Source organism: Oryctolagus cuniculus, chromosome 17 (genome assembly GCF_964237555.1).
Source record: "Oryctolagus cuniculus chromosome 17, mOryCun1.1, whole genome shotgun sequence".
NCBI classification, from domain to species: domain Eukaryota; kingdom Metazoa; phylum Chordata; class Mammalia; order Lagomorpha; family Leporidae; genus Oryctolagus; species Oryctolagus cuniculus.
Window position 1 is genome coordinate 19,664,565 of NC_091448.1, and position 21,316 is coordinate 19,685,880.

At 49.5% G+C, this 21,316-nt stretch overlaps 1 long non-coding RNA gene and 2 other non-coding genes across 4 annotated transcripts; all 3 read left to right on the forward strand.

Moving 5' to 3' along the window:
• Positions 1-857: 857 nt before the first annotated feature.
• Positions 858-20,687, forward strand: LOC138846070 (uncharacterized). Of its 2 annotated transcripts, XR_011383451.1 has the most exons (4): positions 858-1,272; positions 8,918-10,970; positions 11,419-12,011; positions 14,675-20,687. It is a non-coding gene; the product is annotated as an uncharacterized lncRNA (long non-coding RNA). The 2 variants fall into 2 exon arrangements; XR_011383452.1 differs by lacking the exon at positions 8,918-10,970 and having other exon boundaries at positions 859-1,272.
• On the forward strand, positions 879-1,069 carry LOC127484560 (U2 spliceosomal RNA). Its single transcript, XR_007911622.1, has one exon. It is a non-coding gene; the product is annotated as a U2 spliceosomal RNA (small nuclear RNA).
• On the forward strand, positions 12,751-12,941 carry LOC127484557 (U2 spliceosomal RNA). The gene has a single exon (XR_007911619.2). It is a non-coding gene; the product is annotated as a U2 spliceosomal RNA (small nuclear RNA).
• Positions 20,688-21,316: the final 629 nt, after the last annotated feature.

Here is a 21,316-nt window from a genome sequence, read left to right on the forward strand (position 1 = left end):
GTACTAATTATGATTCCCGAAGGGTTCCGAGGGCGCGTCCTTAAATTCGGCCCTGCAGGACTCGCCTGGCCCTGGCCCCGGCTTATGACAACAGGAGCCCGGACCCCACGGGACAGGCGAGGCGCTCAGCCCAGGGCGCGGCTCGGTCCGAGCCGCCCCGGGCGCTCGAACTTCCAGTCCCGCAGGGCAAACGCGCCCGAGTTCCCACGTCGCGCAAGGCTAGCTCTTTGCCTCCCCAGACCGAGTGAAAGAAAGAGGAGCTCCCCACGGAGGGAGGGGAAGCCTGCCCCCCCCCCGCAACCGGCTCCCCGCACAGCCGCGCCCCCAGCACGGCCGCACCCCTGCACGGACGCCGCCCCCGCACGGCCGCACCCCAGCACAACTCCCGTCCCCCCGCACGGACGCTGCCCGCTGCACAGACGCCGCGCTCCGCAGACACCGCCCTCCGTACAGCCGCGTCACCCCGCACGGCCGCCATCCCCCGCACAGCCCTTCCCGACCCCTCGCGCCGGCCAGCCCCCAGCCCCCAGCTCTGTCTTTTGGCTCGCGCGCCACCAAACCGCGACGCGGTCGGAGGCAGAGCCGGGCGGTGGCGGCAGAGCTGGGCCCTCTCGCGGTAGCCACGCCTCTTCGCGTCAGGGGCGGAGCATGCAAATGAGATGCGGCTAGTCAGCCCGGGAATGCCGGGAGAAGCGGGGCTTGACTTTTCTCGTAAAAAAAATAGGAAGAGTAGGAAGTGTGCCCAGGCGCCTAAAGAAGACCAAGAAGACTGTCAGGGACGCGAAGGAAAAGGGGCGCGCCATGAGGGCTGGGGTGGTCGCCGCGAGCTGAAGGTGTGTGGCGGGAGGCCTGCTGGAGCGCGGACGGCAGGGTCAGGTATCGCTTCTCGGCCTTTTGGCTAAGATCAAGTGTAGTATCTGTTCTTATCAGTTTAATATCTGATACGTCCTCTATCCGAGGACAATATATTAAATGGATTTTTGGAGCCGGGAGTTGGAATAGGAGCTTGCTCCGTCCACTCCGCGCATCGACCCGGTATTGCAGTACCTCCGGGCACGGTGCACCCCCTCGGGGTAAATAACAAAGTGACTAAAAATAGAAGAATCAGTGCTTAAAGAAGTTTTTGCAGTTTGTTGTGTCGCGACACTGAGATGTGTGGAAGTTACTTGTTTCTATCCGTGACTGGAGCACAATCTTAATCAACGAAGAATTCCAGAAGTCCATGATGAGAAGGGGATTTCATTACACTTTAGGCTGCATCTCCCGGTGAAGGTAAACAGAGTGTGAGTGCCAGTTGCGATGTTTGGCTATTCAGCAGCACTAGAAGGAGTTCTAGATCAGAGTAGAGAAGGGGACAAGTCCGAGAAGTTGCGTTCGGTTCGGTTGGTTTTTTAAGTCAACTATTTTAGGGACAGGATGTGCCTATTTAAGCCCAGAGGTGAGGCCTGCACTTAAGACGCCTGCATCAGGGCCAATGTCGCGCACAGCAGTGTTAAGCCGCTACTGCCCGCATGCCATATCGGATTCAGTCCACACCGCCCCAGCTCCCTTGTAAGGTGCTGTGACAAGTTGGGTCCACAGATGGCCCAAGTCCTTGGGACTCTGCCAGCCATGGATGAAGCTCCTGACTCCTGGCTTCAACCTAGCCAGACTGAACCAGCAGATGGAGCACCTCTCTTCTTTCAGATAAATGTTTATGAGATAAGCAAATGCCTGTATCCCATATCAGAGTGCCTGGGTACAATACTCCAGCTCTGGCTCCTGATTCGAGCTTCCTGCTGATGCAAGACCCCGGGAGGCAGTAGGTGATGCCTCAAAGTAGTTGGGGCCCGGCCGCCTTTGTGGGAGACCAAGATGACCCTCCCAGCTCCACTCCAGCCCAGCACGGCTACTAGCCATTGCAGGCATCTGGGGAGTGACTCAGCTGCGGTTGAAGCCATCACCTGCAGAGCCAGCCTCCCACATGGGTGCGGTTCCTGAACCAGCAGATGGAAGCAAAAGCGCCTGCTCTCGCTCTCTCCAGCCTACCCGCTCTGTGTGTGCCCACTCCCACTTCTGTCTGCCGGCCAGAAGGGAACAAAGGAAGGGAGGAAGGAAGAAAAACGAAAAGAAAGAGCATTTGGAAGAACAAGGGGAAAAGTGTTATCTCACCAAAAAGCTTCCTTTTCCTTTTCCTTTTCCTATTCTGAAGTACAAAAGCAAACTGCTGGTTGGGAGACCTTTAATGAAGTCTTGCATCCACTGCAAAAGGAAAAAGAGAGAGAGAGAGAGAACCAATGATTCTGTGAGGAATCAGCGTGCTAGAAAAAACAAACAGTGCTTGCAGGTGCATTCCAGAAACTGGAAAGCCAGCTACGATTGTCCTCTCTGGTCAGCAGGACTGGGGCTCTAAGTGTATGGTAGCAAATAAAAGGGCAGGATAAGCACAGGCTCCAGACTGACTGGGCTGTGCCCTGATGGATGACACACGAACATCTCGGAGGTCATACTTCGCTGCTTGCATTTCATTGTGCAGTCACGTTGCACAGAATATCCTGCCATCTCCACCTCATGACGAAGCCAAGGCAGGGAACAAGTCTCCCAGGGAGCTGGGCTGCTTCTGAGATACCTGGTATCAGACCAGCAAGCAGATGGGACCTGGCTCAACAGCCCAACCTCCCCTTTGCACTGCTTAAAAGCCTCCGACCTGTAGCCAGCACCGTGCCTTGGAAGGTTAAAGCCTCCACCTGCAGAGCTGGCGTCCAGTGGGTGCCAGTTTGAGTCCCGGCTGCTAATTTCCAATCCGGCTCTCTGCTATGGCCAGGGAAAGCAGTAGAAGATGGCCAAGTCTTTGGGCCCCAGCACCCACGTGGGAGACCCAGAACACGCTCCTGGCTCCTGGCTCCAGATCAGCTGAGCCCATTATTGCAGCCATTGGGTGTCGCTCCCCCTCTTTGCGGAGGAACGACACCGCCGGCCGGCTCTCTCGGGGGCTGCTCAGATGTTCCTTCAGATAGATGTTCCTGGTGCATGTTGTCTCTCTCCTCCTTTATAGTCCTCTTCCACCAATCCCAACTCTGCTACCCACACGCCGAGTACGCTGCTCTCCTCCAATCAGGAGCAGGATCAGCTCCTGCAGCTTATCAATTGAACTGGAGGCAGCTGCGCAAAAGCTGTTTCCTCCTCTCCCAGCGCCATATTGTGGGAGAGCAGATGCATAGAATAAGTCTTAATTCCAGTAACTTAGTCTAGTCCGAGTTGCTCCCCACAATTGGGGAGTGAACCAGCCGATGAAAGATCTTCACTTCCTTCTATCTTGCCTTTTAAATAAACAAATAAATCATTTTAATTAAAAAAAAAAAGCCTCAGATCGTGGTCACTGAGCAGGAAAGGACAGTATTTCTTGAGACCCCAAGGTCTGCACTTGTCCTCATCTACCAACAATCTTTTCTTGACAATCAAATACTGTCCTCTAAAAAAGTTATTTATTTTTTTAAAAGATTTATTTTATTTATTTGAAAGACAGAGTTACAGAGAGAGAGGTCTTCCGTCTGCTGGTTCACTCCCCAGATGATCGCTAAGGCCAGAGCTGCACCAATTCAAAGCTAGGATCTTCTTCCAGGTCTCCCACGTGGGTGCAGGGGCCCAAGCACTTGGGCCATCTTCTACTGCTTTCCCAGGCCATAGCAGAGAGCCGGATCAGAAGAAGAGCAGCCTGGACTAGGACCGGCACCCATATGGGATGCTGGCACTTCAGGCCAGGGCTTTAACCTGCTACACCACAGCGCTGGCACCTATTCATTTATTTGAAACTCAGAGTGAGCCGGTGCCGTGGCTCCCTAGACTAATCCTCCGCCTTACAGCACCGGCACACCGGATTCTAGTCCCGGTCAGGGCGCCGGATTCTGTCCCGGTTGCCCCTCTTCCAGGCCAGCTCTCTGCTGTGGCCAGGGAGTGCAGTGGAGGATGACCCAAGTACTTGGGCCCTGCACCCCATGGGAGACCAGGATAAGTGCCTGGCTCCTGCCATTGGAGGGTGAACCAACGGCAAAGGAAGACCTTTCTCTCTGTCTCTCTCTCTCACTGTCCACTCTGCCTGTCAAAAAAAAAAAAAAAAAAAAGAAACTCAGAGTGACACAGAGAGAGAGAGAGATCTTCCATAAACTGGTTGACTCCCCAGATGGCCACAATGATGGGAGCTGTGCCAGGCCATAGCCAGGAGGTTCTTCTAGCATCCCACGAGGGCGCAGGGGCCAGATTACCTGGGCTGTGTTCCGCTTCTTTCTCAGGCGCATTAGCAGGGAGCTGGATCTGAAGTGGAAGCAGCCTGGCTTGAGCCGGAGCCCAGATGGGACTCCAGTGTCCCAGGTGGCAATTAACCCTCTGCCCCACAGTGCAGGCCCCGCCTTAGTTACATGACTCAGCACCAAGGGCTGAGTACACCCCGCGGTCTGGTACAGAGGACAGGAAGAGCTTGTTCACAGGGAATAAAGCGGTGGGTTAAGGAAGTGCAGAGATGCACAACCTTTCTCAGGGAGAGACACGACCACTACACTGTGCGATACTGCAACACGATGGCTGGGCACGGCTGTGGGAAGCAGGCTTGGCTGGGACTGCTGGCTGCGCCTCAAGTTCCTGTCCCTGCTGCAGTGACTCGGTCCATGATTTACTGCCCAGAAAGGGGTTCGCAGGCACCGGGAGGAGGGGTCACCAGACGGGCGCACGGGCTAGTGCTGTCCCTTTAAGCGGTGCAGACTGAGGAAGGGGGCTTGTTACCGGAGAATGGCAGGGTTCTTGTCTTCACGCAAGAAAGAATTCAGGTGCGAGACAGAGGGTAGTGGAAAGTAAAATAGCTAAGTTCATTAGGGAAGGGACGTCCATAAGAACGGACGGGCACCTCTGCAGACAGAACCTGAGAGAGTGCCCAGTCGCTCGGACTGCGGGAAGAGCGAGGTTACATGGTTGGGTGGAGAGAACACACCTGGTCAGGCAGGCAGGCGGCTCAGCGTGGAGGCAGAGGGCTGAGCGCGCAGTCCGGTTGAGGCTGGGGGGTTTCAAGGAGATGGGTCTTTGTCTTCACACATCTCCTCCTGAAACAAACGACTTTATGGGTGTAAATATGAGAAACTCCTATCTGAGTTTTCCCCCAGAAGTTATCAGGAGGAGGCCTAGCTGGTGCCGCCCTGGGTTTAGAGGAAGGGTGAGCAAGATCCCTGGGGGACCGGGATCTAAGCAGGGTAACGGGGGCGATGCGTAGACACGGACGGACAAGTCACAGTGACAGGAACTCAAGGGCGACACCACCATACAGCTCCACGTATTCCCCTCTCATCTCATTCCCAGCACAGGGACACTGAAGCCAACCTGGCTCCCTGATCAACCGACCCCAGCACCCCAGGTGGGGCAGTGTGGGGCACACGTTTGGTCAGCTTGAGAGCCTTTGTCTACACCAGGGTGCCTGGGTTCCAGTCCCTGGGGACAGCAGGGTGCGCCCCCACGGGGGAACACGTGACATCAAAAAGCAGGCTGTAGAGGTTTTCTCTTTAGCTGTTGCCAGTTTGTGGTGGGCTTGGAAGATGCCCCAGTGTTGGGGCTTCTGTCTCACCTGCTGTCAGGTAGGAAGTCAGAAACTGAGCCCGTGTGTCTGTGTGTGTGTGTGTGTGTGTGTGTGTGGGAGACAGGCCTGCAGCAAGAAAACCTCAGACACGCCTGAAGGGAAGCCCCCGACTCAGCCCAGTGCCAGCAAATCTGGGGAGGAATTTGCTAATTTTCTCCCAACAAACCCTTCCTCCAGGACTCTCCATTCTTTGTCCTGGAGGAGGGGGGAGGTGGGTAAACAGACCCCCTTAAAATCCTAGGGAATCCAAAGGGATGGACCCTCAGCCCTCTGCCTCTCTGCGGAGCCACCTGCCTGGCCTCATCCTCTGCACTCAACCATGTAACCTTGCTCTCCCCCAGTCTGAGTGACTGGGCGCTCTCTCTCTCGCTGTCCCTTCCCTCCTGACAGATGCCCTGTCCCCAGTAAAGCCTTATCACTCTGCTCTAGGTCTCACGCCTGAATTCTTTCTTGCGTGAAGACAAGAACCCCCAGCTTCCATGGCCTTCCCTCCGGGAACATTTCTGCCAACCACGAAGGGACTTCCACACAAGAAGGAGGGGGGAGGGGAAATGCCTGGGTCTAAGGCTGGCCTTGCAGGTTTCCCCACCTAAGCTAGAGAGACACCTTAATCCATGAACCCTTACAACCCGATGGATGGGTCTCTCTCTGCGGCTCATGGAAACTTTTCCTTCAGCCCCGCAGGAGTCTGACTGCCTCTTTGTGTTGTGATGTGCTTCCTGTCCGAAGCACTGGGCTCACACGCTGATGATCGGCCCTCTTCTGTGCTGCTGTCCCTGACTTGGCTGATGAGAGTTTTCACGTGTCTTGGAGGTTTCCTGTTTTTCTATTGCCAGTACTGAGTCTTGATTGGGAGAACTGTGTCTCAACGTTGTTTACGTTATCTGCCTATTTGTAATGTTTGAGGGATTACCTCAACTCTGATCAGATCTGGCCCACAGCCTTGGTAAAATGCTCGGGTTAAACGTACTCTTTTGGCTAAACGGTTCGACTCTTCGACAGTTTCAGTTCTAAACCGAGTCTTCTGACTTTGAGGCTTCCAGTCGGATCCCTGGACCTCTGAAAGAATGAGACTCTGATTTTGTTAAAATAACAGCTGTTTAGTCGATTCAGATTATGTCAAGTATGCTAAAAGGTTATAAATGATGTCAGGCCTGTGTTGTATTCGTGTTATCGCTTTCCAGCTAGAGTGGTCTTATAGTAAACGAGAGTAAATTCTGTGTATACAAGCCTTTATGTTGGTAACTACAGTCAGCCAATACAGATTGGTTCAAAATCCGGTTAACCCAAATGCCCTCCGGTTTGCTTGGTTCGCTCGGTTTACCCGTGTTTCTGATACGCTTTAACCGTGTTTCTTTAAAAGATGAGGGTCTTTTCAAAGTTGTGAGCATGCACTAGTGTCTCTGCTTGCTGTCCAGGAGGTGTCATCTTTATCGGGTACTTAAGAACAGGGAAATGTAATTTTGACCTCAAAAATAATGCAGATAATGGTGTGTATTCAACTTCAGTGCCTTAAATCATCTAGGCATCGTTACTAAGTTAAACTTGGGAAAATGTATTATAACACCTTAAATTCTGTAAGGGAGACTGGTGGGACTTATTAACATGTATTCTCATAGGTTGGCCATACATGACAATTCAAGACTACTTAAAAGTAACTTCGGGTGTAAGTTTCAGAAGGTCTGAGCAAGTCACAAAAAGATAAGAAAAGTTTACGATTTTAAAATCTTGTTTACAGAGTTTTCTACAAGTTGAGTGTTTTGTGTGTTTTGTGTGTGTGTGTTTTTTTTTTTTTTTGACAGAGTGGACAGTGTGAGAGAGAGACAGAGAGAAAGGTCTTCCTTTTGCCGTTGGTTCACCCTCCAATGGCCACCGCGGCTGGCGTGCTGTAGCCAGCGCACCGCACTGATCCGATGGCAGGAGCCAGGTACTTCTCCTGGTCTCCCATGGGGTGCAGGGCCCAAGTACTTGGGCCATCCTCCACTGCACTCCCTGGCCACAGCAGAGAGCTGGCCTGGAAGAGGGGAAACCGGACAGAATCCGGCGCCCTGACCGGGACTAGAACCCGGTGTGCCGGCACCGCCAGGCAGAGGATTAGCCTAGTAAGCCGCGTCGCTGGCCAAAGTTGAGTGTTAATGCCAAAGTCACACGGACCTAAAATCGAAGTCCGAGCTTCTGTTAGGACAATGCGTTTTTTTAAAGTGCATATAAATATGTCAGTAAATATCTGGAAATGGTCTCAATCGTAAATCTTAAAATCTGCTGTTGTAAAAACTGCACCGTCTCCTTTTAACAGTGTCTGTTTAATTGGTTGCTCTGTGCCATTTCTAGAGTTAGGTCCTGTAAGCTCTTTTTGACTGTTAAATTGTTCCAAGTTATGTGGTGATTTCGTGTGCTAACTCTTATGTTCGAGGTTTTTATTTCTGCTTTATTCAACAAGAGACATGGAATTTGTGTTCCGTCGAAGGAATCTATTGTGTACTCTACTGTCTCTTAAGTTATGATTGATGAAAAGCATCGAGCCTTAAAAGTCTAAGTTATTTTAAATGTCACTATGATTAGATCTGGTCTAAAAGTGTTAAAATCGCCCTGACTACATGGATGGATATCACTTCACAGTGTTAAGGAATTCTGCTTTGCCCAGATACTTTAAGTTCTCTTGGCATCTTTAGCAGACTTTCTGAAAATCAAAGTTCTAAATTCTCCAGAATTTGATATTTCCAGAGGGGCTACTGCAGATGCCAAGAGATCTCTCTCATCTCGCAGAGATAATAACCAGTTGGGCTATTTGGATTAAAGGTGCTGCCAAGATGTGACATGATGCTAAACTTCAGGTAGAAGCATGTTTCTTTCTAGCTGCTCCAGCCCCTGGCTCTGAAGCCAGATCCTTTAAAGGGAGATGACGAAGTCTCCATGCAGCTGACGCTGAATAACCGGGCATTGTTAGTTCAAACGTGGATCACACGGAGGTCCAGCCCAAAGGGAGAGTGTTGCAAAAGAGACTTGGAGATGCTTGGAGATGGTTATGAGGCAGATGCTAGAGACCTGGGTTCCAGGAGCCCAAGAAAGCTCTAGTGTCCACAGGCTACACGGTGGAAACCCGGAAGCCCCAAAACTTAAACTTATGGGCTACACGGTAACACTAGTTAAACCCGGCAACCCAGGCCCATAACCCACTGGCTACACGGTAAATATCCAGAAGCCAAAGGATGGCAGTAACACACCGGTTGAACGCTGCTTAAATCTGAAGGCCCAGGGAGTCAGGCTAAGCAACCAGAGAGACCCGACTGGCTGCCTCATTTCTCCTCTCTTCTCTTCCAGAAGGGAAGCTACTACTGTTCTGCAGGACTCTCCACTGTGATGCACGGTTTGATCCCCAGACCTTATATAAGGGATGACTGACCTTTTCTGTACTAATGCCTGGCCACAGTATAGAGGACCAAACAGCATAGCCAGAAAATGAGAGGTTAAACTATGAAGTAATGTCACAGCTAGCCTGATTCTTACCTAAAAGGTCTCTTCATGGGCATGGTTATAGCTCACAGGAAAATACTAAGTGTCAGAATTTGCCCATGACCATAGTTGTCTAGCTCCCCCTGATGACATTAAAGCAATCTTCAAAAATCAGGGTTGGGTTGAGCACCCCTTGACTGACATCATAGAGGCTGCCCCTGCTTTATTAGAGACCAGAACGAGGAGCAAGCTTGCAGCAGGAGCGATGTAAGGATAGGCAACAGGCCAATCAATGGCTGTTCTGCACGGTGATCTGCCGTCAAGGAGACCCAACAAGGCCAGTCCACCCCAAACGGCACCCGTTTCCGATGTGAGGAGCCAGGGCGTTGGGCAAGCAGCCGTCGTGACAGAAACTGCCTCCTGTCAGCTCAGCCGAGAGCAAGGCCACTGGACACGGAACTGCCCTGGGGTCGAAGGACCCCTGGTTCAGAACCGCAGACCCTGTGGCTCCGAGCTTAAAGCCTTTGGCTCTGCCCAGCCTCTGCCCAGCTTCCAGCTCTAGCCACTGCTGTTGAGGGGATGGCCTAGGGTCAGTGAAACATAAGTTGCCTATTTGTACCAGCCTCCTGTTCAGCTCTCCTCCTAGTCCAGCTTCATAATGGGAGTCAACAGGGTGCCTCTCTTAAGGAGATTCTCATCTCTCTTCTCTTCTGGCACCCCACGCGTAGGTCTGGGCCTCACACACCCAGCCAGGCCTTGATGTCTATCCAAATATTCTTAACCCTGAAAGCCCTTCCTGCTGATATCAGAAACGGCCTCTCAAAATATATATCCAACTGTGGCCCCTTAAAGTTCCCCGGAAGCACCATCTGGGATGCCACGTATGTTACCGGCATTTGGGGTGCCATATGATATCAGAAATGACCCCTAAAATATATATGAAAATGTGGCTCCTTAAAGTTCCCCAGAAGGCCCATCTGGGTTTCCACATATGGTACTGAAATTTGAGGTGCCATACGATATCGCCATATGCTTGTTAATAAATCCCCAATATTAATAAGCCCGAGAGGGCTCTTGCCTAATATTTAGAGAAGAATTCTAAATACCGGCACAGATAAACGAGGCAGCATGGTACATGGTAAGCTTTACTTAGTGCGAAAGATGCATAGGAGAGTGAGAGCTTTATCTAAGAGAGAGAGGCAAATCTGGACTCATACGGAGCACCAGGAACCAGCCACGTGGAGGAGCATCTAGGCCAGGAAGCCTAGGGCGGGTGGTCTGAAGGCCACGGGCCCTGGAGGCACAGGGCTACAGCCAGCCCCCTCCTGGCTAGAGGCCAGGGAAAATAAGAGGGCCAGGACACACGGGGTCCCAGGCTTTGGTCCCAGGCTTTTAACCCACTTCCAAAGGGGAGTGGTTAATTAACCTGATTGGCCGGTGGGCACTCAGGTGTGGCCAGGTAGGGGCCTGAGGTCACACAGAGGTGTGGCAAAGGCACGGTCTTCCAGCTCACAAAGCTAATTGACTTTAACCTATACACCTGCCTACTTCACTGCCAGTTCCTAAAAACAGGGCTTTGAGTAACAGCACCTATTTGGATGGGTCCTCACCGAGGACTTAAAGGGCCTATCTCTTGAAGGGGTGCAAAGTAATCCAAAATGTAGATGGTTAAATGTAAATGATTTATTAGTCTGCTCCCCTTCCCAGCCTGAGATTCTGGTCTTATCCATCGGCTTAACTTCCTAGCAAAACGAGCTACTAGGTATCCAGAAGAAAAGGCATGACCGGTCCCTTAGAGAGTGAATTATTTAACCCTTCTCCACTCCCCTGGGGAGAGAAGACCAGCGCCAGAGAGGATATGGGCCATGCAGCAAATGCTTACTTCTGCAAACCTCAGGCAGTCCCACCTTTTCCCTAACAGGTAACCGATTCCTAGATGCAGGGAAATAGCACAGCTCCTACACCAGGCTCTCAGCAGGGAGCCAGAGCAGAGCCCCCTCCTTTGGGAAAAGCAAGCAAACAAGGCTCAGCTTTTATCCACTGAAAAGCTGCCAGGACTAGGGCTCTCACAAAGGGATTGCAAATTCAGGCCTTCAAACAGGCAGGCCCTAGACCTGCGACCTGCTGCCCGAGAAAGTGCCCCGAGCCAGGGTCAAACTAAAGGGGCAAAAGTCATGTTCATGCTTTCTTGGACGAGGCCAGACAACTCCAGGGCCAGGTCAGACAAGACTAAAATATCTGGCCTAACACCACATCTGGTCATGGAAATGCTGGTCACTGCCTCTCCTTGGCGACACAGCACCAAGCACATTCTGTGCTCGCTGCAGACTGTTGCCCCTTAACATCCTTGCGTGTCCTCTCTCTAACAGAACACAAGCCATCTGCTCCAGATGCCTCTAGGACATGGCTTCCAGCCTACTCATCGGGCGAGGTGACCCGCTCTCTGGACCAAGCAGGACCATGCTTCCCGAGGCCACTCTCAAGCACCACAGGACAGAGAGCAAGAGAAAAACACCCATATCCCCCTGGACGCCCACTTGTCAGCTTCGGAAGTAGCTAGAAGACAGAACCCCACCCATTTATCCCCATAAAAGAATTACGGGTATTCTCTCTTGAGGGGGGATATGTCAGGTAGGAAGTCAGAAATTGAGCCTGTGTGTGTGTGTGTGTGTGTGTGTGTATGTGAGAGAGAGAGAGAGACAGGCCTGCAGCCCAGCACCTGCTGCGGAAACCCAGGAGCCCAGACCCTGGTCACCTCCCAGGTGGTCCCAGCCCTTCCCCAGGAAAGCTCCCAGGAGAATTCTCTCTCCTCAGGACCAAGGGGTTACCTGATAACGGGGGCAAGAAAACCTTCTCAGACAGCCCACCCACGGAGCCCACCACAGAGCTCCGGGCTCCCAGCCGGCTTCCGCCATGTGGGACTCAACCCGCGGATGGAAGCTTCTGTGTGACTGTCTTTCCGGTAAGTAAACAAATCATTAAGAATAAACAGAAACCCCCTTTCTTGAGGCGTCCTTCCACTGGGATCCAGGTCCCCCCCCCCCCCCAGGCATCCGCGTCCTTGGGGCGGAGGCGGCAGCAGCAGTCGGTGCGCCCCGCACGGCCTGCCCAGCGCTGGGGCCGCCCTTTTCGTCGGTCCTCGTCCTCGGGACGCTCTCCACGCTAGTTGAAGTGTGTCAGCTGCAAACGAGCTCCAGTGAAACACAAGGCCCCTCTCACAGCGGCAGTCGGTGCGGCGGCCGGTCCCCCGCGGTGTGGGTCCCGCCCCAGCCGGGAGTCACGAGTACGCGGCGGAACCGCCGGCTCTCTCCGGCCCTCGCGGGAGAACCCGGGAACTCCGTGCGGAGGCCGCGCTGCCCACAAGGCCGAGCCACGTGGCCATGTTTCCGCGGGGTGGCGCGCGGTCCCTGGGGCGGGGCGGGGCGGGTGCATGCAGATGAGGACGGCGGGGGCGTGACATGCAGATGAGTGCGGCCGCGGCGGTGGGGCGGGGGAGGAGAAGGGAGGAGGGGGGAGGGGGGCCGGTCCCGAGCGCGGGCGAGGAATCGCCCGCGTGGACGATGAGGGCGATAGGGCGGCGTGGCCTGCGGGGCGCGCGCGGGCCCGAGGAGCGGCGGGGGCGGGGCGGGGCGGGGCGGGAGTCACCGCGCGTGAAAGGTGCGCGGCGGGGGCGGGCGGCGGCGCGCGCGCAGGGGCCCGGCATCGCTTCTCGGCCTTTTGGCTAAGATCAAGTGTAGTATCTGTTCTTATCAGTTTAATATCTGATACGTCCTCTATCCGAGGACAATATATTAAATGGATTTTTGGAGCCGGGAGTTGGAATAGGAGCTTGCTCCGTCCACTCCGCGCATCGACCCGGTATTGCAGTACCTCCGGGCACGGTGTATCCCTTCGGGGGATACAACGCGGTCTCAAAGGCAGACTTCACCCAGCTCGTGGGCTTGCTTGCCCAGAAACGTCTGGGGCTTCTCCTTGCTCGTGTTTTGTGCTGTTTCCCCTGCGTGTGCAGACGAACAGCAGACCAACCACACCGGCCAGCCTAGACGTCTCGCTGTCCAGCCCCAATGGCAGTGGTCCACCTCTGGGAGCCAACCAGCCTGCACCTCCCAACAGGGGACTCTGACATACGTAGCTATTGCCTCCAAGCCCCACATGGGCGCCGGTTCTGCTCCCACCTCTTCCGTTCTAGCTCTCTGCTACGGCCCCTGCACCCGCATGCATGGGAGACCCAGGAGAACCTCCTGCCTCCTGCCTTTGCATCCCACCAGAGAACCAGAGCATGCAAGACCTCTCTCTACCTCTCTCTCTGACCCTGTCTTTCTTTCCTTTCTTTCCCCTCCCCTCCCCTCCTCTGAAATTTTCATTAAAAACAGCCAGGCCCCAGGAAGATGGGCTAGGAAAGGCCAGCAGGGGGCTCTGAGCCCTTGACCACTCCCAGAAGGAAATAGGGGTGGGAGAGGGCTCCCCTCCCCGTACACTTCCTCACTGGGTTCAGGCCTCTCCAGGCTCATGGGCCCCTAAGTTCAAAGTCTCTTTAGCTGAGGGGAGAAGGGGCAGGAAGAGACAGAAAGAGCCCCCCCCTTCCCCTGCATTGGCTGTGGCAGGGGCAAGGGCGTTACATTCAGTCACAACGGGAGTCTCCCCCACACCTCTAAGCCACCGCACATAGGCCAGAGGGCAGTGGGAGCTGGGGGGCCGGCAGCAGCAAGACATTTTCCCCCCTGGCCCGTCACCCCCTTATTGCGTTAGAGACAACATTGTCTTTTCACAGACGCTAACACTGTGGAGACCAGGGAGCAGCAGGTGGAGGAGCCCTTCCACCCCAAAGGCAGCTTTGTCCCCCCAACACAAATAAATAAATAAATACATAAAAAGAAATATTGTGTGGGCCGGTGCCACGGCTCACTTGGCTAATCCTCCGCCTGTGGTGCTGGCACCTCGGGTTCTAGTCCAGGTTGGGGCGCCGGTTCTGTCCCTGCTGCTCCTCTTCCAGTCCAGCTCTCTGCTGTGGCCCGGGAAGGCAGTGGAGGATGGCCCAGGTCCTTGGGCCCTGCACCCGCATGGGAAACCAGGAGGAAGCACCTGGCTCCTGGCTTTGGATTGGAGCACAGCGCGCCGGCCGTGGCGGCCATTTGGGGGGTGAACCAACGGTAAAAGGAAGACTTTCTCTCTCTCTCTCACTGTCTAATTCTGCCTGTCCCCCCCAAAAAAAAATTTTTTAAATATTGTCTTAATTTGGAGCTTTTTAACAGGTTCTTTCAAATGTAAATCAAGGAAATTGGCAGATGGAAAACATCACAAGTATAGAAATGTGTGCTAGATAAGAAAGGTTAAGAAGATAAAAGGTTTTTTTGAATAAAGAAAGGACATGGTTTGTAAGAATGACTTCATCCTGATGGCTGGTTTACTCTTGACTGGAATGGAAATGATAGAACATTTCAAGTAAGTTGAAGAGGGTGTGATGAAGTCACAGAACGTTATAACAAATAAATTTTTAATCCAAATCTATTCTATTTTTTGTTAACATAGAATTATAATCTGATAATCCTCTATTAAGGAAATAAGATTTTTGCAATACATATGTTAGGAAACTTTTTTTAAAGATTTTATTTATTTATTTGACAGGTAGAGTTACAGACACTGAGAGATAGAGAGAGACAGAGGTCTTCCATCTACTGGTTCACTCCTCAAATGGCCGCAATGGCCGGAGCTGCATCGATCCGAAGCCCAAGAGCCAGGAGCTTCTTCCCAGTCTCCAACGCTGGTGCAGGGGCCCAAGGACTTGGGCCATCTCCCACTGCTTTCCCAGGCCATAGCTGAGAGCTGGATTGGAAGAGGAGCAACCGGGACTCGAACCACCGCCCATTTGGAATGCCGGCGTCACAGGGGGAGGATTAAGCTAGTGCGCCATGGCACCAGCCCCTAGCAAACAGTTTTTAATTGTCTTAGAAATCTGTTTAAAACTTGTAGCATCTCCTTTTGATCTTTTTTTTTTTATTTTTTTTATTTTTTTTTATTTTTGACAGGCAGAGTGGACAGAGAGAGAGACAGAGAGAGAAAGGTCTTCCTTTTGCCGTTGGTTCACCCTCCAATGGCCGCCGCTGCAGCCGGCGCACCGTGCTGATCCGATGGCAGGAGCCAGGATCCAGGTGCTTTTCCTGGTCTCCCATGGGGTGCAGGGCCCAAGCACCTGGGCCATCCTCCACTGCACTCCCTGGCCATAGCAGAGAGCTGGCCTGGAAGAGGGGCAACCGGGACAGAATCCGGCGCCCCAACCGGGACTAGAACCCGGTGTGCCGGCGCCGCAAGGTGGAGGATTAGCCTATTGAGCCACGGCGCCGGCCTGATCGTTTTAATTGGCGACTCTGTTCAGTGTTTTAGCAAGCTCCAGTAAGCTCGTCTCTCTCCCTAGTCCTGACTCTGTTAAAACTGTTCCAAAGCATGGGATTCGACTCAATGCCCCAGCTCTTAAATTTAAGGTTTTATTTCTGAGTCTTGGAACAACCAAAGAGACACAGATTTTGTGTTATGTTAAAGTAATCTATTATGTTCTCTTGATGTCTCTGTTAAATTCTACTTGTTTAAAAACACCTGAGTTTGTGTTAAGAATTATGATTTGTTTGAATATATGCTTATCCTAAAACATTTGAGTAATCACCTTGTCACAGGGATCAAATTTGGTCTATATTATGTCATCGTGTTAAGGGATCTTATTTCAACCAGATATTTTAAGCCTTCTTGGCATCCTTGACAGGCATTCAAAAAAAAAAAAAAAAAGATAAGAAAGAAGAAAAAAATCAAAGGATATGTGTCTCTCATCTTGTAGAGACACCAACGAAGCAGGCTATTTGGATTATATTAGAAGTACTGTCAAGATGTGAAGTGGTGCTACCTTTTAAGTTTTGATAATATAAAATGCTACCGCTACAAATGTCTGTAAGTTAAAAAGTCTAATGACCTTGTGTTACCAGACACGATGGTTATCCTAATGAGAAAGCCCTAAAGGCCTAAAAGGGTTAAATGTTCTGTAAAATCCTGCAGGTGCTTTTGGAAATACTGTGTGAAGTAAGCGAGTGCCTCTTGTTGGTTAATGAGTTTAGAAGTTTACACGTGGCAACTTAAAGTCTTTGGCCATCCACAGTTTTATATATCAAATTTGCTGCTCATAAAACTAAAGCGTTGTTATTCTGATGGACTTTTTCCAGCCACTTCTATTGTATTCAGAACTTTGGGGTAACTCTGTAAACAGATGACGCCAATAATGTATTACAGATACCAACCGAGAGAAAGTATGGTTAACTGAGGTTACTAAGAGCAGCAAGTCATTCGAACCAACTGGTAATTTACCAAAAGGAGTTAAAGAATTTTTTTTTTTAAAGCTATTACTGAAACTGCTTTATTGTGCTATCTTGTATGTTATGTTATATGTATACACATATGGTATGTCTACACGGGAACATTTATTAAGAGCTTTATTTTCATTGGCTTATAGAGAACAGATTGCTCATAAATTTAAACTGCTAAAATTAATCAAAGATACATTTTGATTCCTGTGACCTGAATCTCTGTATCAGAAGCTTTAAATCTGTTGGTAGAAAGAAACGAAATGTTTTTATATGTTTGTGCTTGAGTTTGCTGATTCAACAAGCCACATCATGTCAGATATTTAAGAGATGTTTCCAAACACATGTATTCTTAAAACTTACAGGAGGCATCGGACCTTCTGTTAAATGTTCTCCTAAGTGGTTATCTAAAGGGTGACATCGCTTGCTAAGTCTTCATTTGCTATTGCTATTGTCAGCAAGCAGTCTGGGACTCCCTCCCTCCTCTCTCCAGTCTCTTCAAGATGGGAGACTGAGTATTCAGAAGGACGCTCCAAGAGGCACCACTTGGCTTTTGGATCTTAGAAAAGGGATGGCTAACATTTTCTGTGATAATAGCATAGGCAAAAGGAGAGCTTAAATTATAATTTCACAGCTAGGTTGACTTCGCCTTGGGCACGGTAAACAGGCAAAACCTCCCTTTCAGACCACGCAAAGGGAGAGAAAGCTTTCAAGTGAGGACACAGCTTTCCTCAGGGGCATTGTCTACCTCACAGAAGAGCCACTACCAGAACCACTACTACGCCTGTGACTGTAGACTTCTAGTGTGGGCCACAAAGGTCTGCTTTAACCAAAACCAGGAGGAAGAGAAAGCTAGGCATCAGAAGCAACGTAAAGATAGGTGGAGGCCCATTAAATGTAACTCTGCACTCTGAGCGGTGCTGGTTTTTTTTTTTTAATTTAATTTTATAATGAAGCAAACGATGGTGCCTGTCTTAGGTTGTGGGTTCCACCTGCACATTCTTACCCGTCATCAGAATCCATCGTCATCGATGAATCCCTGTCTTAGGTTGCTATGTGCGGCAACCCATCTTACCCGTCATTGACTACCCACCGTCTTATCTTCTGAGGGACTTCCAAGGCCTAGTTAGAAAATACACGAAACACCTGCCGACAAGACGGGCTGTAAGGAGGCTTATGAGGAAGATTACAATCCCCACAAACAGTTCTTTAAGCCAGGAGAAATTTGGCAGCCAGGATGTAAGCCAATTGAATAAGCTTTTGGACCCTTTGTCTTGAGTCAAGTAAGAAGCAAGTTCTGTGCGTTTTTGGATTTCAATAGCAATACTATGAGAGTCATCAGTAAGATTAAAACAACACATATTCTTAACTTGATTGCATTTTTGTGATGTAATAAGAGAAGATAATCAATGGCTGCACTATTATCTAGAATACCCTGCCGCAATACTTGTTGTTGTTCGTTTGAGAAGGATAGGGCAGTTGAAGAATGATCGATATTTTTTTAAAGCCAGTTAAATTTAGCAGTGGGGGGTTGTATACCAACTTTAGTGACACTAATGTTGATAAGTTCTGATAACCCACTACCATCGGACCAGCCTGACATTAGGCGAGAGATGAAACATATAGCCAAATATCAACTATTTTTGATTACAAAAGGAGGTTTGGTACAAAGTTTTAAATGATGAATGTCAGTCCATACAGACTGCAGCGAGGTTAGCACAAATTGCAGAACACACGGAAAACATCCCATACAAAGTAGGAAAAGCAGTAGCGGTCCAGCCAACATTGATAACCAATGAATCCATTGAAACCCTCCAAATGAATAGTGGGTTAGTAATAAACATATGTTGCATTTTACTCTTAAGTTTATCAATAACAGACTCTATATATGGCACATTGTTCGTAATGTTAAAATAACATTCCCCTGGTACAGATTTACAGCTTATATGATCCTTTAACAGCAAATAATCGATAGCTGCTCGGTTTCAGAGTACTCCTGGATGAACTTGATCCAATTCTTCAGCTATACTGGATAGCGCAGTAGCAGTAAGATTGATTGTTTTGGTCACCAAACATGTAAGCCTTCGTAGTCCACGATTATTTCCATAAACCAATCCAGGAACTCCCACTAGCTGTATAGCCATGGTGAAAGCAGGTCTCCAATTACGATGACATCATCACCACAGTTCTCAGGGAATGAGCGTCCCTGTCCTGTCTTTGGAAATACAGATGTTAAAGCATTGGGGCCACACGGCCCAATGAGCGGTTGTGAAAATCATCAGGGGCTAACAATGTAAAAGCAAATTGGTTGCATAAAAATACCCATCCCTTAGGAGCCCGCGTCCCATACCAGTACCGGATCAGGTCCATTCGATTGATTGGTGATAGGACCCCTCCATTTCACCATTGCTCTTTTCGCAGCTGTGTGGATGCCAGTGTTGATCAGCTGCAATACGACCATCTTTATCCAATGTGAAAAAATTTAAAATGAATAAAGCATGTGAGAGCCATTTGTTAGGAGAATGGGCAAGAATCCCAAACTCCCCTTTTTTAATTTTATTAAAGCATTGCTTTAAAGTATTATGTGTACGTTTAACAATGCCTCGACCCTGAGGATTATAAGGAATGTCAGTAACATGAGATATAAAAAAGTTACACAAAGATTTTTAAAAGAGGCAGAGATATAAGCAGGTTCATTATCCATTTTAATCTGCTTTGGAGTTCCTAGGGAAGCAAAAGCTTGTAATAACACGTCTTGTGGCTTCACCTGTATGTAAGGAAGCAAATATAAATCCAGAACAAGTATCAGTAGACACACGTATATATTTTTGTTTACCAAATTCCATGAAGTGGGTGATATCCATTTGCGATAGTTGATTGGGGAATAAACCGCGAGGATTAATTCGAAGGTGAGGTACTGGTAACTGGATGGAGCAAGTAGAACAGAATGTTACAATTTGTCGAGCTTGTTCTCGAGTCATATTATGTTTTAAGCGTAACGTATGCCCATTTAAATGATGTAAAACGTGATCTCCTGTTGCTGTATCAATAGAATATATGCATAGAGCAGAATGTGCCACACGATTGCCCTCTACCAAAGGTCCAGGAAGATTGGAATGTGCTCGAATAGGACCTATAAAGAAAGGGCAGGTATGCTGCCGAATGACAGTGCAAATGCGAGAACACAAAGGAGAGGCAGCTGAGGATCCAGGAAGGAATGAACAAGTTTCCAATCGAGGCACCGACAGGAACACATATTTGCTATCGGTGTATATGTTAACCGCTACATCCAAAGTAGACTGCAATGCAAGTGCAACAGCAGCTAATTCAACTAGCTGTAGAGATGAAAAAGAGGTGTTAATAACTGTACGGTGACCATCACAAATTACAGAAGCTTGACCAGTGTTGGCACCCTCTATAAATATCAAGCCAGCATTCTCTAAGGGTTGAAAGCTTGCATTTCGTGGAAATACACAGGAATGATGTCATAAAAATTGTATCACTTTATCTGCTGGATAGTTATTACGACCTTGTCCTGAAAAAGAAGCTAATGCAAGAGGCCAGCCTTCAGTGAAAGACAGGAGCCATATTAGCTGTTTGTTAGTATATGGTTGGTTGACATATACATGTCAGCTCTATTTCAAATATCTTTTGTACATTTTAGTCTCCCTTTAGCAATAATCTCAGCTATTGCATTATAATATGGTACAAGATTCTTTTGAAGGGTAGCCTGTAAATATATCCAAAGTAAAGGGGCCTCTTGCCACAACAGAGTGGTGGGTAAATAATCTGCAATCAAAACAATAAGAATTAAAGGTTGATTACAATCAATGCAAGAAACACAGCTCTGAGATAAGGCTTGTTGTACCTTTTGCAAGGCTAGGCATGCTGCGGGAGTAAGCACTCCTTGGGAGGTAGGGGAACTGTCTCCCTTCAGGATATCGAATAAAGGTTTAAGTGTGGGCATCCACAGGTAGTCACTCCCTTTGTTTACACTTAAACATATGGAGACTTCCCCGGCACTGACAATTGGGCTAGGGAGATTCCGGGAAGAGGCAAGAAGAACCTAAACCTTTCACAAGAAATGATACAGATAATCAGTCACACCTATAACCTGCATTTGTCACCTAAGTGTTTTATTGTACCCTTGTAATCAATAATTAAGAACCTTATTGGGAACTCTTTGTAACCTTAAGAGCCTTTTTGATATGAAAATCTTTTGTGCTCCTTCTTGTAATCAACTGGTCATGTTTAAATACTACTGGATTTATTCAATAAACAAGCCTTGATCAGGACTTGTCTTGGCTCCATTCTTTGCGTCCCTTTCTCCGCATTCCCACTCTCTGTTTCAGGAAAACCCAGTTCATCGTGCTGCAGGCCGGCACAAATGGCGCCCGAATGTGGGACCTGAGAATTAGAGAAGCAGTGAGGAACCTGGATTCATGGAGTCGCGACTATAGAGGTATACAATTTGTGGTGAGTACCCGACACCAAAATTGTGGAGATTTATTTTGAGCAGGCATTATGGGACAAGCATTGGGAAAAATCCCCCAATAGTAAAGGCAGTGAAGGCATTATTGCAGACGCAAGGAATAGGGTTAAAAAAGAAAGTAATAGAGCAATTTATAGAAACCATAGAAATTGCATGTCCTTGGTTTATTGAAGAAGGCCTTGTAGATGAGATGCATCGGGAGGACATGAGAAAATTGAGGAAGCCAGAAGCTGTGATGGCGAGGATAATCAATCCTGCCGATCCTCTAGTTCTATGGAAAAGGTTACTCCCTCCGCCCCTCCCTTTAAATTATTTATAAAAAAACAATGATAAAAAATTATCCCTTTGTCAAGAAGGGGAATGTTTGCCAAATATCTTAAAAAGAATGTCACTCAAACCCTGAGAAAAGCAGCACAGCAAGGCCAGGAGGAA